Raw genomic sequence first — 14,507 nt, forward strand, 5'->3', positions numbered from 1 at the left:
TATAGCTGTGAGCCCATTGAATATGGTGGTAATTTCAATAATATGGTGAAATGTAAGAGGGACTGAATTTCAAAACCAATTCTCTGTATGTGAAATAGTGGTGATTTATTTGCAGTCACAGACGTGGAAACCTGCACTCAGTTTTGGGGTAGGAGAGAGATATCAAATCTTCCCACTTTTTTATTTTAAGACAGATATAATGCTAATTTAAAGAACTATGCTGAAGATTAGGAATATAATGGAGAAGAACTATTAAAGGTAACTTTTTCTTTTGGAAAAGATTGTTGTTCTGAGGTACAGAATGCCTCATTCTATACTTTGGCTAGGCAATTAAAAACAGGTCCTGTAGTATAGTTTATCTTTTGAAGCACTGGAAAGAATCCAGAACCAAAATCAGCTCACTTCTGTTTCAGTGGATGATAGATCCAAGTATGGAAAGGTTTTCAGAGTTTTTGCTGCCAGTTGGAATTAGGTTATGCAAAAGTTTATGCTTTCTGGATTTCTTTGTTCTACTGCATAACCTGGCTTCATTTTCATTCACATGGAATTCAGATTGACTGTGTACCTGGACCTACAGCTTCATGCAGTAATGTACCTCTTGCACTTCATGTCTTGTCTGTGATGCTTTTTTTTTTTTTTCCTAGATTAGTTGTAAATTAGGGCAGGAATTTGCTATTATAATTGGTTGATTCTGAAATTGCAGAATTTACTTTTTTCTCCCTCCCTCCCTTGCTCCCCCAGATATTATCCAAAGTCGAGCTTGTTATTTAAACAACTAATTTGAAAAATTGTGTTGTCTATGTACAAAGATAAAAAAGTACATACAATGCAAAAAACTTTTTGGATTTTTTTTCCCCACCTTTTCTATTTTTTCGGAATATTTAAGTACGGTGGCTGTATTTACCAACTATGAGAGGTTGCTCATACTAATGGTGACTCACTTAGCATTTTGCTGAGTCTCTGTGATTAGCAAAATACAATAACAGTACAAAATTACTGTAATTTGGGACTTGGATCTATGACACGACTCCACTTTTCTGTTTGCTTTTCTTTGGGGCTGAAAAGGTTAGATTGCTATAAATAGGACATGATTCAATAATCTCTAGAATTGTCTTTCTCTTGCTTTTGAGAGTCTCTGACATTTTCTTTTGATGATACCTGGTTCAATGGCTTTAGAGAAGTACAATTGTGCTGGAAGGAAATGGTACCCAGACTTACTTCAGCTTCATTTTTCTTTTCCTGTTAATACTTGTAAATTTTTTTATATCATCATTTCCAAGAGGCAGTTTCAAAGGTTCTATTGTTGCTGGGGTTGGGGGGAAGCCTTAGATATGACCATGCCATACTCTACAACGTGGAAAATGGCATGTTCCATTGTGAAGACTGTGCTTATGGCAAGGGACAGGCAGTAAAGATGCTGATAAATTCTCTGAAGTGTGTTCCTAGTTCCCATGTGTACCAGCATATCAAATGCCAATCCATTTTGACCAATACAGACAGTTTGGCAGAAAGATGCTCACACTTGGTAAACTTGTAAATCCATGTTTAGGCATAAAAGTTCTAGTGAAAGAATTTTTAGTGATTTTGAACCTTGGCAGCTGCTTTTGGCTTGGAGATAATTTTTAGTTATTCACTGTTGCTGGAATCATTAATGATGGTAAATGGCAGTGAGTGGGTTGTATGAATTGTAACTTCTAAGAAGTAAAAAAAAAAAAAGAAATATGAGAATTTGATCGTGACTTGGAATCACTGCAATCTTATTTGCCTATTCTAAAAATAACTGTTGCCATGAATAAATGAAAGATTTTACCATGTTAACATCTGGGCAGAAAGTCAGGAGGTGCTGTTTCTTCAGTTCATTTACATACAGAAGAATAATTTTCATTGTAAGCACTGTAATGATTAAGAGAAATTTAATGAATGGATAAGTAAAGGTCAGCTATTAGAGTATGCTAATCTCTCACACTAGAAATATCTCATATTCCAGGTAATTCTCCATCCTGGAATGGCTTGAGGGCAAAATGTCATGGAAGGCCAAAGTTAGGTTATTTCAAGAAGAGTGGGTTTTTAGATAGAATCCCAAGAAAATGTTATCCCTCTTGATTTTACTATCTTTTATGTAGGAAGACCTATACAATCAGTGTCATTCAGAAAGTAACTGAAACAGAGATATCTCTTATCCTTCATCCAAGTTCTTTTACAGGACTTGTACCTGCGATTCTTTTTTATGAACCAGTGTCCTTTGCTGTGTGTACTTTGAATAAAATATTCCATGAGAATATCAAATGCTACTGGAAAATGGCACTTCCTTAAAAAAATCATCAGTGTCAGTTCTTCTGCTTTAGAAAACAACTTCTTCCACTCCAGTGATACATTAAATGTCTGGTATGTGCTGGCTTATGATGCCTTCCCTATATTTATCTACTTCTGAGGCTATTTGGCATAAATCTTATTTGTATCTAATTTATTAATAACAATTAAAAATTAAATGTGTCTAAAGTCTGGTATGAAAGCTGAAGAGGAATTTCACATATCTTTGTAAATAACTGTCAAAAAGACTTGTTTGTCTCATATCTTCTTTTTTAATTTCAGTCTGGATCTCAAGAAAAGAGCAGAAAAAAACCTGTTTCTTCCCCACGAGCAGAGCCAGAAAAGGTGACCTTTCTGTCATTCTTAGAATATATAACATTAATTTTAACATCACCATGCCTCATCCTGACAACAAGTTTAGAAGATTAAAGAAGTACTTCACAGAATGTATCACTAATTTTCTTTTTTTCATTAAATAAGCATGAATAATAGAATTTGCAGCAATGCCTCACTCTAGCAGGTGATACGTGTTTATTTTTATAAAAATGCAAATATACTGAATATATAATATTTTAACCAGTTATTTAAGGTAAATAATGAAATTATATTTTCCTAATTAAGAAATGACAGCAGTTAAGTGCTTTGAAAAGATTTCTATCTCTCAGTGCATTTTCTACTAGACAAGAAGCTCTTGTTTCTGAATTATTTTTTCTCTTCCTTTTTTTAGGTAGAATCAGAAAGCAATGAAATTTCTGATTTACTACCACCATTAAAATCAACAGGAGCTTTTTAGAATCTAAGTCACTTCCTCAACTTCCTTTCCAATTAATATGATTATCATTAAAATTGAATTCAGACATTTCCATACTGAGTTGGGCTTTACTACTAGACTCATTCCATTAAAAGCTCTACATTTGTCTAAAGGTAACTGACATTATTTATCCAGTATTATGTATGCTTTGGTGTTTTCTGGTTTTAAGAACAAAGTATTTGCTCCACAATTTTTTATCACCTTCTGACTGAATCCATAACTCCATAGGGAGCAAGAAGTAAGGAAAAGACTTCATAGTCATACAAACATGGATGGTGTAATCAATTTCAAATTATGACTGTAATGGCTCCCAAATCAACTGGAGTGAAATAGCAGCTTTGTCCCATGTCAATGCTTACTGGAATATGTTAACTACTTAGTGGAATATGTCTTCCCTTACTCACTACACTCACATAACTGATGGGCTGAACTATAGGCTTCCTCACATTCCACAGCAGAGGCTCTACATCAAAAATCAACAATTTTTAAGTGTGTTATTTTTTCTAATTTCATTGCCCAAGCAGGATAAAGTGGAAATAAGTAAATAACTTAGTGAGGACTAAATGGTATTTTAATAATCCTAATGATAGGGATGCAAGGAACTTTCATTTGTTCTAATTATTTCAACAGCTCTTTAGATGATGCATAAAAAATAACAGATCTTCTAGAAATTTACTGAAAACTTATTGATTTTTTTGTTTCTTATTATTTTTGCCAGTGAATATAATTTCTGGTCAGTTAGATCCCAAAGACTGGAAACATGACTATCTATCTTTCACAAATGTATTTGATAGACTCGTGAAAATAGGCACAGTGATAACTGCAAAAAAAATTGGTGAGCATTGCATAGAATAATTACTGCATGTGTCCTACACAGATTCTGCTTACAAATGTTACAATTGTATGTCGTTTTTGATTCCTTTTCAAAGTTCATTACTCTCTCTGAATCTTCAAATGCAGCTATTTATTCCCCATCTTTTAGATGACCCAGATCTTCATAAGCTATATTATACAAAGGTTCAGAGAAAAGGAAAACTACTGTTTCTCTGACTCCATAAATATTAACAATTTATGGGGGTTGTGTGAGGTAGCTATATAATACAAATAGCATTAAAAATGCATATTATGGATGCAGATTCTCATTTGGGAAAATACAGAAAAAAACCCCACCTTCCTAACAAAATCGGAAAGTAACTTCCATTATTCAAATGTGTTTTTCATTTATAGCTTTGTTTGGTACAGAACTCCCTGGGGTACTTCATACTTAATCAAAAACTGTAATCTTTGTGGTCAACTGTTTTATAGGTACTGTTCAACACCTTCAGTTTAGTTTGTATACTTCTACATGAAGAAACAGCAGTGCTTTAACTTTTAAATCAATTGGCACAGAACATTGCAAAGACTACCTGCTTTCAAATTGTGCAAGCATGTATTTGCCTCACTGTGAGGCAAATACTAGTTCTAATTTTTCAAGCAGTCCAAAAGGCAAGATGATGTCCTTTATTTTTTCCCATTAAAAATTTCTGATGTAGCTAAAATTCATGCAGCACTTTATCTAAACAGGCCGCTTTGACCGTGGCAATTGTTGAGACTGAATGCACTCATGTCAAATAAGATTAGTCAACATTTCCTATATCAAATGACTCTGCATATATAGTACAATATTCTTGACTCTTAGTGTCCCTATGGTACATTATCCTTTTTAAATCTAATGCATAGTCAGTAGTTCCTCCTCTTGTATTTTCCCAACTGGAGATTATTCCTATGTGTTATACTTTGTACTTTATTGAACTGAATCTTTTTCTTGCTCTTTTTTTCTTTATTTACTTTTTTTATTTTAGATTACTTTTTCAATTTGTCAAGGTTACTTTCAATTCAAATCCTATTCAGTAAAGTGCTTGCAGATGCTTTCAGCTTAGTATTGTCTGCAAATTTAATAAATGTACTCTCTATTCCATCATCCAGATCCTTAATGAAAATATTGAATAATACTGGATCCAGGACAGACCCTGTGAAATCCCACTCAGTATTTCCTTCCAGCTTGACAGGCAGTAACTGCTCTAATTATAGCTTCACACTCATGGTGCACTGCAGTTACAGTAGTATAATCCAGATTATTAAATTCTTAGTTTATTTATGAATATGGTACATAAAACTGGCAAATGTGTTAAGCCAATTAACATGTATTGTATCTACTCCTTCCACCTATCAGTAAGGCCTGTTCACTGTGAGGAAGTAGATGGCAGATATTTTCTCTTGCCAAGTGGATATCTGCTCTAGATTGTCTATAGTCTTTACCCAAAGACAGCTATTCCATCATTTCTGTGAGAATTGGAATTAGGCTGATTGCTGTTCTCTGGATCCTTCTATTCTATTTTTTCAAATTTAAGCACAGCTGTTTACATCTTTTGATCCTGCTGTCCTCTGTTTTCGCAGAGGAAAGATGAAATGCTAACCTTAGTTCATTCCTGAATTGGTTCCAGTAGCCTGTAACTTGCTAATTACTCAGTTGAGCCGTCCCTTTTGAATGAAATCTGAAACAAAAAATTCCAGTAGTAAGTTGGTAGCTTCCCTTTCTTCCTAACAGGTTTTGAAAAATTCTTATTATAATGTACACTTTCTACAAAGGAGTTCTCAGCATGCATCCTAATGTTTAACTCTAAAATCTCTCCCTTTTTTTTTTTGTTTGTTTGTTTTGCTAATTCATTCATTATTTTTCAGCTACTTTTGCAACTCCTTGTTATAAGTTTTTCCCTTTACAATCATGACTGATTTATTGTCACCAGCCACATTATCACCTTACTACTGAGCCTTTTATGAAAATGCTCAACAGTATCTGTGGATTTCTGCTGACAACCTCTCTATGACTTCTTATAATAGTGTCTCCACACATTTGAGTTATTCCTCAGTTCTCAGTTCTACTTGTATGAATTATTTCTCATTCTTTACAAAACTTAAGTTTTTGGCTATGTTTTATTTACCCAACCCCACCACACCTCTTAATTTTAGGAGATTTTTAAATTGTTCATACTATTCATGTTTTTCTTTCATGTGATTATCTTTAATGACAGGAGGGCTGGAGCACCTCTCCTACAGCCTGGGGGAGTTTGGGTTTTTTAGCCTGGAGAAGGTTCCAGGAAGACCTTGAAACAGGCCTCACAGTAACTGAAAGAGTACTCTCCTGAGAGAGGGATTTCAAAAGGGCATGTAGCAACAGAACAAGGGGGAATGGCCTTGAGATGAGGGAAAGTAGGTTTAGATCAGATGTTGATTAGATATTAGAAAGAAATTCTTTACTGTGAGGGTGGTGAGGCATAGGATCAGGAGGAATTTTGCCCAGAGCTGTGAATGTCTCATGCCTGGCAGTGTTCAAGGCCAGGTTGGGTGGGGCTTTAAGCAACCTGGTTTAGTGAGAGGTGTCCCTGCTCATGGCAGAGGACTTGGAACTAAATGATCTTTAAGGTCCCTTCCAACTAAAACCATTCTATGGTTCTGTGATTCCCAAGATATTTTTAAGACGCTTCTAAGTTTTCTGTCCTCTTTTATTAAAATAAAAATTAGCATTCTATTTTAGTTATGTGCCCACGATTTCTGAGTAGAGCAGCAGTTGTGTTACAAATAAAAGACTTCAGGTTGAGGGTTATCTGACTGTGAAGTACTTAAGGCATTCCTGGCACAGCCTCATTAGGACCATGGAGCATGGCTTTATGGTACCCCATAAAACACACAGGAAGAATATGCACCAAGAATTTACCTAAATCTGTTCTTGGTCTAGGAGATGGCAAAACCTGCATGAAATTTAGTGGGAACAAAATAAAATCATTTTTGAGTGCCGAAGTATGTATTAACAAATTCATTTACAAATTATATTTTGTTTTCATCAGTCAGAGAACAGGAAATACAGTTTAATTTAAGAGCTCTTATCTTCAGCCACTAAGTGACAGATCTTGATTAAAACAACTTGCAGTAAACTTGAAAATGTTACTGTCTCTACAAAATATATAAAGGAGTGGGAAAAAACAAAAAAAACCCACCTCTTTGAGGCTAAGTTTAGAGCTTGTGAAAGTACAGTGGAATGGCATTTTCTTAAACATTAGACACTGTTCTTCAGATTTAAGAGCAAAATAGTCCAAGAAAATCTCAAGAGAGATTTCACTGGCATATGATACAGCAATTTCTGATGGAACAAAAAATTCATGTTGAAAGAGTATATGATGTAATTAATTATTGGAAGGCTAAGAAATATTTCAATTTTACAGTAGTTTACCTAATCAAGTTTAATCAGAAAGGGATCCTTCCTTTTTTTTTTCCCAGAAAAGGGAAGGATCTAAAATTGTATATGATGCCTTACTTATCCAAAGGCAACCTTTCATTTTGAAAGTTGTGATAAATGGAACCTGAATTTTTTAGGCAAAATCTATGAAGCAAGACTTTTGGTTTAATAAAAAGATGGATTTTTGAACTTGCACGATTAGAAGCGTTAAATTGCTCTTCAGTTGGAAGCTGTTTTATCTTAACTTTAGCCTCAGGAGGAGTAAATTAGTGTACTTGGATGTTGCTGGAGGCAGTGGTTTCTTCACAGATGGTCAGCTGCTACTTTCTTTTGCTTTATTTTTCTTTTGATTCGAAGAAATCTAGCTGCAACCATTTTGAAGGCACAAGATAACTATGAAATAAATGATTGTAGATAAAATCCTCTACTTTGATCTTAGTTCTTTAATTTATAAAAGTATTCAGAAATGCGTCTAAAACAGTTAAAAAAAACATTAGAAGCCTCTTAAATTTTCTAGCTCTGACACATAGTTGTATATGATGTTTGGCATCAGACAAAAACTGTCATCCTAAGCCTTTTAGGAAGTCTGAAGTAGTTCAGGAATTGTTAAAATGAGTAGACTTTTAACATCTGATTTAACAAGTTAAAATCAATCACAGAAGTAGTTGTCAGAATAAATAATTTCAAAGATGCATGAAAAAATCATCTCTGATGTTCTCAGATGAAATTTTGGAAAACATGTTTGCTACCCAAGCTGCTTTCAGCTAAGTAATGAGTCACCCGTGAAAATAAAACTACAATTACTTTGGCAGATTCCTCATTTACAAAAGCCTTATAGTAATGCCAAAATCTTTTCCATCGCTCTCAAGTTGAACTTTAGTTATAGAAATGATGTGAAATGATATCCATCAAAATTCTTTTAAGCAGAACGTACACTCTGAGCAGTAATGCATGCAATCTAATTGTTTTTCAATAAATATGGTTACAAAAAATTTTACTTCTGTTGATAAAGCTGCCTTCACTGAAGATAGTATATTCTTATTAATTTCCACATATTCAAGTTTTTAAAATAACTTTAAGTTTCAAAATATGTCCAAAAAAGTGCTGTGCAGAACAGTGTTATGTAGGCTACCATTAGGAAAATGCAAATATGTTAGTGTCACCCCTGTTCTTGTAGCAAAATTCATCATAAATATGCAGGGATTTGTTTTACATTACTTTTTTAAATTTTTTTAAATATGTCTTTCTCTGGGGATGAGGATTGATCTTAAGGGGCAGTTTATACATTTCTTTGGCTATATATTCAATGTTTACATTTTAAAAGCTTTCTTGGGTATGGTAGCATCAGCTGCAAAAGCAAGGGAAAGCAAATCTTTAGTGGCAAGACCCTCATTTAAAATTTAATTACAGTTAGTGTTAGTGCAACCTAGCTTAACAAGTTCATGCAAACTAGTTTCCAATTCTCATTTTTAGAGGTTGTTTCCAGGCTACTATTTGATAATATTCATGGAAAATATGCAAGAACACAGACTCCATGTTTGTATAAAATTAAAATTAAGATTCTTAACACATCTCTGAATTTATTTATGATAATTTGTACATCCCAACTATTCACAAGACGGACTTGACTAGTGCAAAAAAATGCTTCTATCCCTTCACTTGGGAATGCACCGAATCTCTTTCTCAGCCCTTGATACTGCTGTTTGCACCCCAAAAGTGAGCCATACAGAGGCCATCTTCCAATGCCTCTGGAACTGCTTACTCTGATTCCCAAGAGCTCTGGTTTTATACCTTGGCATATGCAGCTTTGGAGCATGAGACTTTGCCTGTCTACAGTGGGAAACTGAAAACCTCTGGATTTTCCTTCTGGGGAAAATTTTTTTTTTTCAGCCTTTCATCATTTTTCCATTTTCCAGCACTGCATAGTCATTTGAGATAAACAACATCAACAAATCCATTGCAATGCAACATTAATAAGTATGTTATTTTTATCAGACATGTGGTGATTTTATGTTTGCTAAATAGCAGCTGTTGTATTTAGTTCTGGGCCATAAAAAAAAATGAAACCTAGCTTCTGAAGCCAATAGTTATGTATGGGGAACTGGTATTGTAGCCAGTATTGTGGTGTTTGTCCTCCAAATAGAAATCAAATAGCACCATCAAAAAATCTATTTACAGACAAGTGTATATTCTAAGTGTTCTTTTCTTATTTTATACTGTCAATTTTTGTATTCCTTTTTAAGCTGCAAACTACAGTCCCAGAAGGCTTTTAGCATCTAGAAGGTCTGTCCTTAAATGGGTTATGCTGAGCTTAAGTGGGTTACACTAAAGAGAGATTTCTACAACTATGAATCAAAATTTAAAAGACTGAGGAGCTAAATATAGGCCAGCTTCTTTTAGCATGTAAAATATTAGTAATTGGATTTTGAATGCATTATTTACACTTCATCCAGAAATTAGGTGGTTGGCAATTATGCATGTGCAGGTTTTTCCAGCTGCGGGTTTATTGCATTATGTGTGTATAGGTACATTCAAACAGATTCTGCCCAGCCTCAGCTCAACTTTGCCTCGATTATTCTTCCAATTGAAACTCTGAGGATTTTGAGGCAAGGTTGAGAGGGAATGTGGGAGGAAGATAAGGAATAAATTAAGGGTGGAAGGTAAATCTTGAACTGATACTACTTTCATTACCCTGAGGCTTATTTATTCTCCGGAGATCAGATCCTACAAATCTTGTTGAAAGTGTATTTTCATAGGAGCTTGTTTTATGGAACAAAAGTAGAATCCTAACTTTTTTGTTGTGTGTGTTCATGTCCCCTTACCCTTTTCAACACTTTTGGTATTTTAATTTCTAATCTGTCATCAATTTATTAAGCATATTAGTTTAATTTTAAGAATAAATTAAGGAATAACTTCTTTGTACCTTTGTGTAAATAGGAAAAAAAACATCTGAAATAACAACATAGCAGAAAGTGTTTTACTCCATTATGCAACAATTCACTTAAGAATAACTTATCATACAGACTTCTGCTCAAGAAATTTATCCTGCCACCTACTTCACCATATGGTGCTTTAGGAGTGCTAAGTCACAGTAGATGTATCTGTAAGCATTTGTGATAGTGCTGAACACGTGCCTAAATGAGTGAAGATGCAGAACCTGTACATGCATAGCACACATAATTTGAACACTACTTTCTTTTGGAATGTATTTGCTGTAGTAGGGCTTTAAACATTTTATACATTCTCCAACACCATGTTCTAATATAATCATTGTTCTGAGATTCAGACTGCCCTTTTTGCAACCCAAGGTTGGATTTTCTTTGTTGTTGAAAAATATATTAACTTTCTATTTTAAGTACCCTGGAAGAAAATATTTCATGCCTTTTTATGAGATGCTGTTATCTTTCATCTCATTGATCTTGCAAATTTACAGCTGGGGATAAACACAATTACAGTGGTAGAAAAGGATATTATTTCACTACTTTAAAGTTATACATGTATGGGTTTTTATTTTAATGAATTAAAAAAAACCCAACCTGTGAACAACAAAGAACAGTAATTTATAAAAGCTGTAACTAATGTCTGAAATTTCTAATGGTTGACAACCTTCTCTTCTGCCCTGTAAGCAAATATTCCTCTTTGTTCAAAGTACTAGGAAAACAAGACAAAGAGAAATAATACTATTCCATGCCACACAGAACATCAGTTTACATTCTTTTTATTTAATATGGTTAGATCTTTTTCCTGCAAAAAATAGTATTTATTATTTACCATTTCAATAGCCATTGTCAAGATTGTAACTGCAAAGCCACAGTTTTAGCCTGGCACAAAGGGTATAATATGGTACTTTTTTTTTTTTTTTGGCTGTGAAAATCATGAAAGGGTTTGCTAATAAGAGGGTTTTCCATGGACATGCCTGAATTTTCTCAATTCCAAAGAATATTACTATGTTTAGTAAAAATGTAAGATTTTTTTTGCTCTTGCCCTTTTATTTTTTTTATTGTCAAGATATAGTTCTTTAGTACTACCAATAATATAATCCTACAATTGCTCTACATGGTAGTTTTTAAATGTCAGTGCAGATACCAAGAGTATGTATTTTTTTATGTCAATGTTATTCATGTTGTGCATTGAAGTCAGATAATTTTTCATTCCGCTGACATCCTGAAACATTTTGTAAAACAAATCTGTTAAATGCTTATTAGTAGCATTTAAAATGAAGAAGAGTTACATATTTTCCTTATAAGAGGAACCTTTATTAGCTTCTACTTTAACAAAACCTGGTCTTCAGTTCAGCTGTGTGCTTTTGACCAAGTCACTTAACCTAAGAAGTGTAAAGTGGAAGGAAATAAATTGTATGTGAATCATTAGGAAATATGTTTTAGTAACATCAGTAAAACAGACTTACCACAACAGAAATATAACCTCTTTCTGATATTGCCATTTTTTTTTCTGTTTCAGTTAGCTATTTAAACAAAGCTTTGCACTCTTGCAGCAAGTTCACCTTCAGAGAATAAACTTTCTCACTGGGCAGAAAAACTGTGTACATTTAGTTAAAACGAACTTTCCAGAAACATTTGAATGAATGGGGAGATTCTGAGCCAGCTTCTAGCAAAAGGCTGATCCACTGCCCCATGTGAAATCTCAGTATTGTTTTGATTAAAGCTTGAATGGAAAACTGCTGATCTAACGTAGTACAAATTATTGAAGATGAAGACAAAACCATTTTCAGCTCTGTACACTGCAAAAGTGTTAGAATAAAAAACAAAAATTGTACCCCATTCCTTGGGGTACAATGTGTGTTCAGGCAGCAAGCATACATGAAAATAATGTTTCTACCAAATTTATTTGCAAGTATGCCTGATTTGCAAAGACTGAGTTTAGCAGGAATATTAAATGATACGTGAGAGAGCATTAGAGAAACTGTCATCTCTGACTTTTCTGCTGCATGTTTTGCTCCTACACTCTTCCACTGTATACCAACTGGTTTAGTTTACTGCAACTTCACAAAAGTTCAGTTTGCTGTACTTTACACATTTCTGTCTTTTTTAGAATCAGCCAAGAGTACTAGTTAGATCAATCTTGGTTACAACAAAGCAAGGCTGATTTATTTTCTTTCTTATAACTGTCCCCAAAAATGCAGACTTGAAAAGCAAAATAACTTGGTTGATAAAAAACACTGTAATTCAGTGATGCAGACACCTTGATTTCAATGGAACCACAATATTACTAAAAGTGGGGTTTTTTTTAAAAGGTTACTGTTGCTTTACTGTTATTCAGTGTTATACTTCATGTGTAAATGCATTTCAAATCTTTTCACTTTCCAATTAATGGAACTGAACCCAAAAACAAGGACAAGTTTTGGAACTTATTGCAAACCTGTCAGGTAATCAAATTGTTCTGTTCTTCTCCTGATCCACATTTGTAAATGAATAGAAGGAATGCAGAGCCACAGGTGGTAAGCACTTTTGGAATAAACGGTAGCCCCTGATAGTATTCTTGCTGCTCAGTGCTCTTGTTCAAACAACCATTTTAAATCAGAACCCGTGGTAAATCAAGTACTTCATAAAAGAACAAAATTGATACTTCTCTTCATAAGACTATTTATTTTTAGTTTACATTTTTATGGGAATATACTTTCTTTTTATTTTTTTTAATATAATAAATTTATACCAACTTATTCCCTCACTGGTGCTGCTCCAGAAAGAGGAAAGCTGTTGTCTCTATAATGCTTGTGTAGGAGCCAGCTTCTGACGAGGCTATAAAGGGTACATTTTCTGCCAACTCAGAATACTTTCTGGAAAATTCTTTGTAGCATCTGTGAAACAATGAAGTATTTTTCATGGCTTTATGAGAGTCTCATGGTTCAGCCCATGCCATAGGCACTTCAAGCTTGTCCCACCTGACTGTGATGGATCATGCCTGCTGCTCTTGGGGTTCACCTGAGGGCAGAGGAGATCAGAAATTATCCTACAAGTGCCCTGTTGCCTGTCCCAAAGGTATTGGCCTCAATAGCTGCTCTGAAGTCTGACCAGACTGATGAGTGTAAGAAAAATGTGAACATGAAATTCCAACTCTGTGAGACACCAAAGCGTCAGAACCCAGCTGAGATCTCTCAGGTCAGAGAATTTCAGAGGACTGTGTAGCCATGTCATCTAAAAAACACATTTGTTTGTCAGAGCTGGTCTGGCAAAAGTACCATTGTCCTGGTACAGATTTTTAATCTGGAAGTTTAGCAGTGTTTCCACGGAGACAGAACAACCCCATTGATTTAAAAGAAGCTGCTACTGATATGCAAAAAAGAAGAGTTAATTACAGGGAGGTCAAGGCTGCATACTCTATTAAGTGAACTCTGAATATTATTTTAAAACTGTGAGTCAAATAGTCCTTTAAAAAAAGCAAAAAGTAAGAAATCTTATTTTCCTCTATCTTAAGCACTATTTTAAAAAGTGCTCAGTGACAGCAGCAAAATTCAGCTGGCAGGTTGTGACACTGGAACTGAAATGTCCATACATGGGTGTCTGCACACCCCGTGTAGCTGATCATCCATTTGGTGCAGCCGAGACAGATCCAGCCCTGACAGCTCAGTTCCACCTGGACACTCCAACTGGGGCTGCTGAGCATCTCTGGGTTCTATAAAGTGCATTGATTGTATTTTCACTGCCAGTAATGGACAGGCGGTCATCTTAAACTGTGAGCTAATACTTGAAGAACCCTTCAGGTTTATGTTATAAGCTTGTTGTGGGTTTCTAAACATGCTTTTTATGATACTGTGGGGCATGAGCAAACCTGCTTTCCAGCTTCAGTGCCAGATCCAGAAATTACTATAGATATTCAAGAATTTGAGATAAATTAGTATTAGAAAGAAGGAGATTTTTTTTTCACTAATTTCTGGTGTAGTGGGCTGATGATGCATTTAAACTTTTAAATGATCTTTAAAGACCCTATCTATCTGGAAAAGCATTTCTTTTTAAATTCATTAGGTTTTTTGTTCTGCTTTTGCTGCTGGTTTAAAAAAAAGGGGTCTTTTTGCAATAATTCTATATGTCTATAAATTATTATGACAGAATAACATTAATACTATTGTGTGTTCATGAGCTTTCCCTTAATTTG

The 14,507-nt window shown here is 34.5% G+C and overlaps 1 protein-coding gene across 1 annotated transcript in view; it reads left to right on the top strand.

Moving 5' to 3' along the window:
* Positions 1-14,507, top strand: part of DGKB (diacylglycerol kinase beta) — a 384,986-nt gene that overhangs the window by 16,518 nt on the left and 353,961 nt on the right. Inside the window, exon 2 of the mRNA XM_086855550.1 lies at positions 2,593-2,655. The gene's annotated coding sequence lies outside the window, so the exon portion shown is untranslated. The remainder of the gene's footprint in view (positions 1-2,592; positions 2,656-14,507) is intronic.

The sequence above is a fragment of the Cyanistes caeruleus genome, chromosome 1 (genome assembly GCF_971803275.1).
Source record: "Cyanistes caeruleus chromosome 1, bCyaCae1.hap1.1, whole genome shotgun sequence".
In the NCBI taxonomy this organism is placed as follows: Eukaryota; Metazoa; Chordata; class Aves; order Passeriformes; family Paridae; genus Cyanistes; species Cyanistes caeruleus.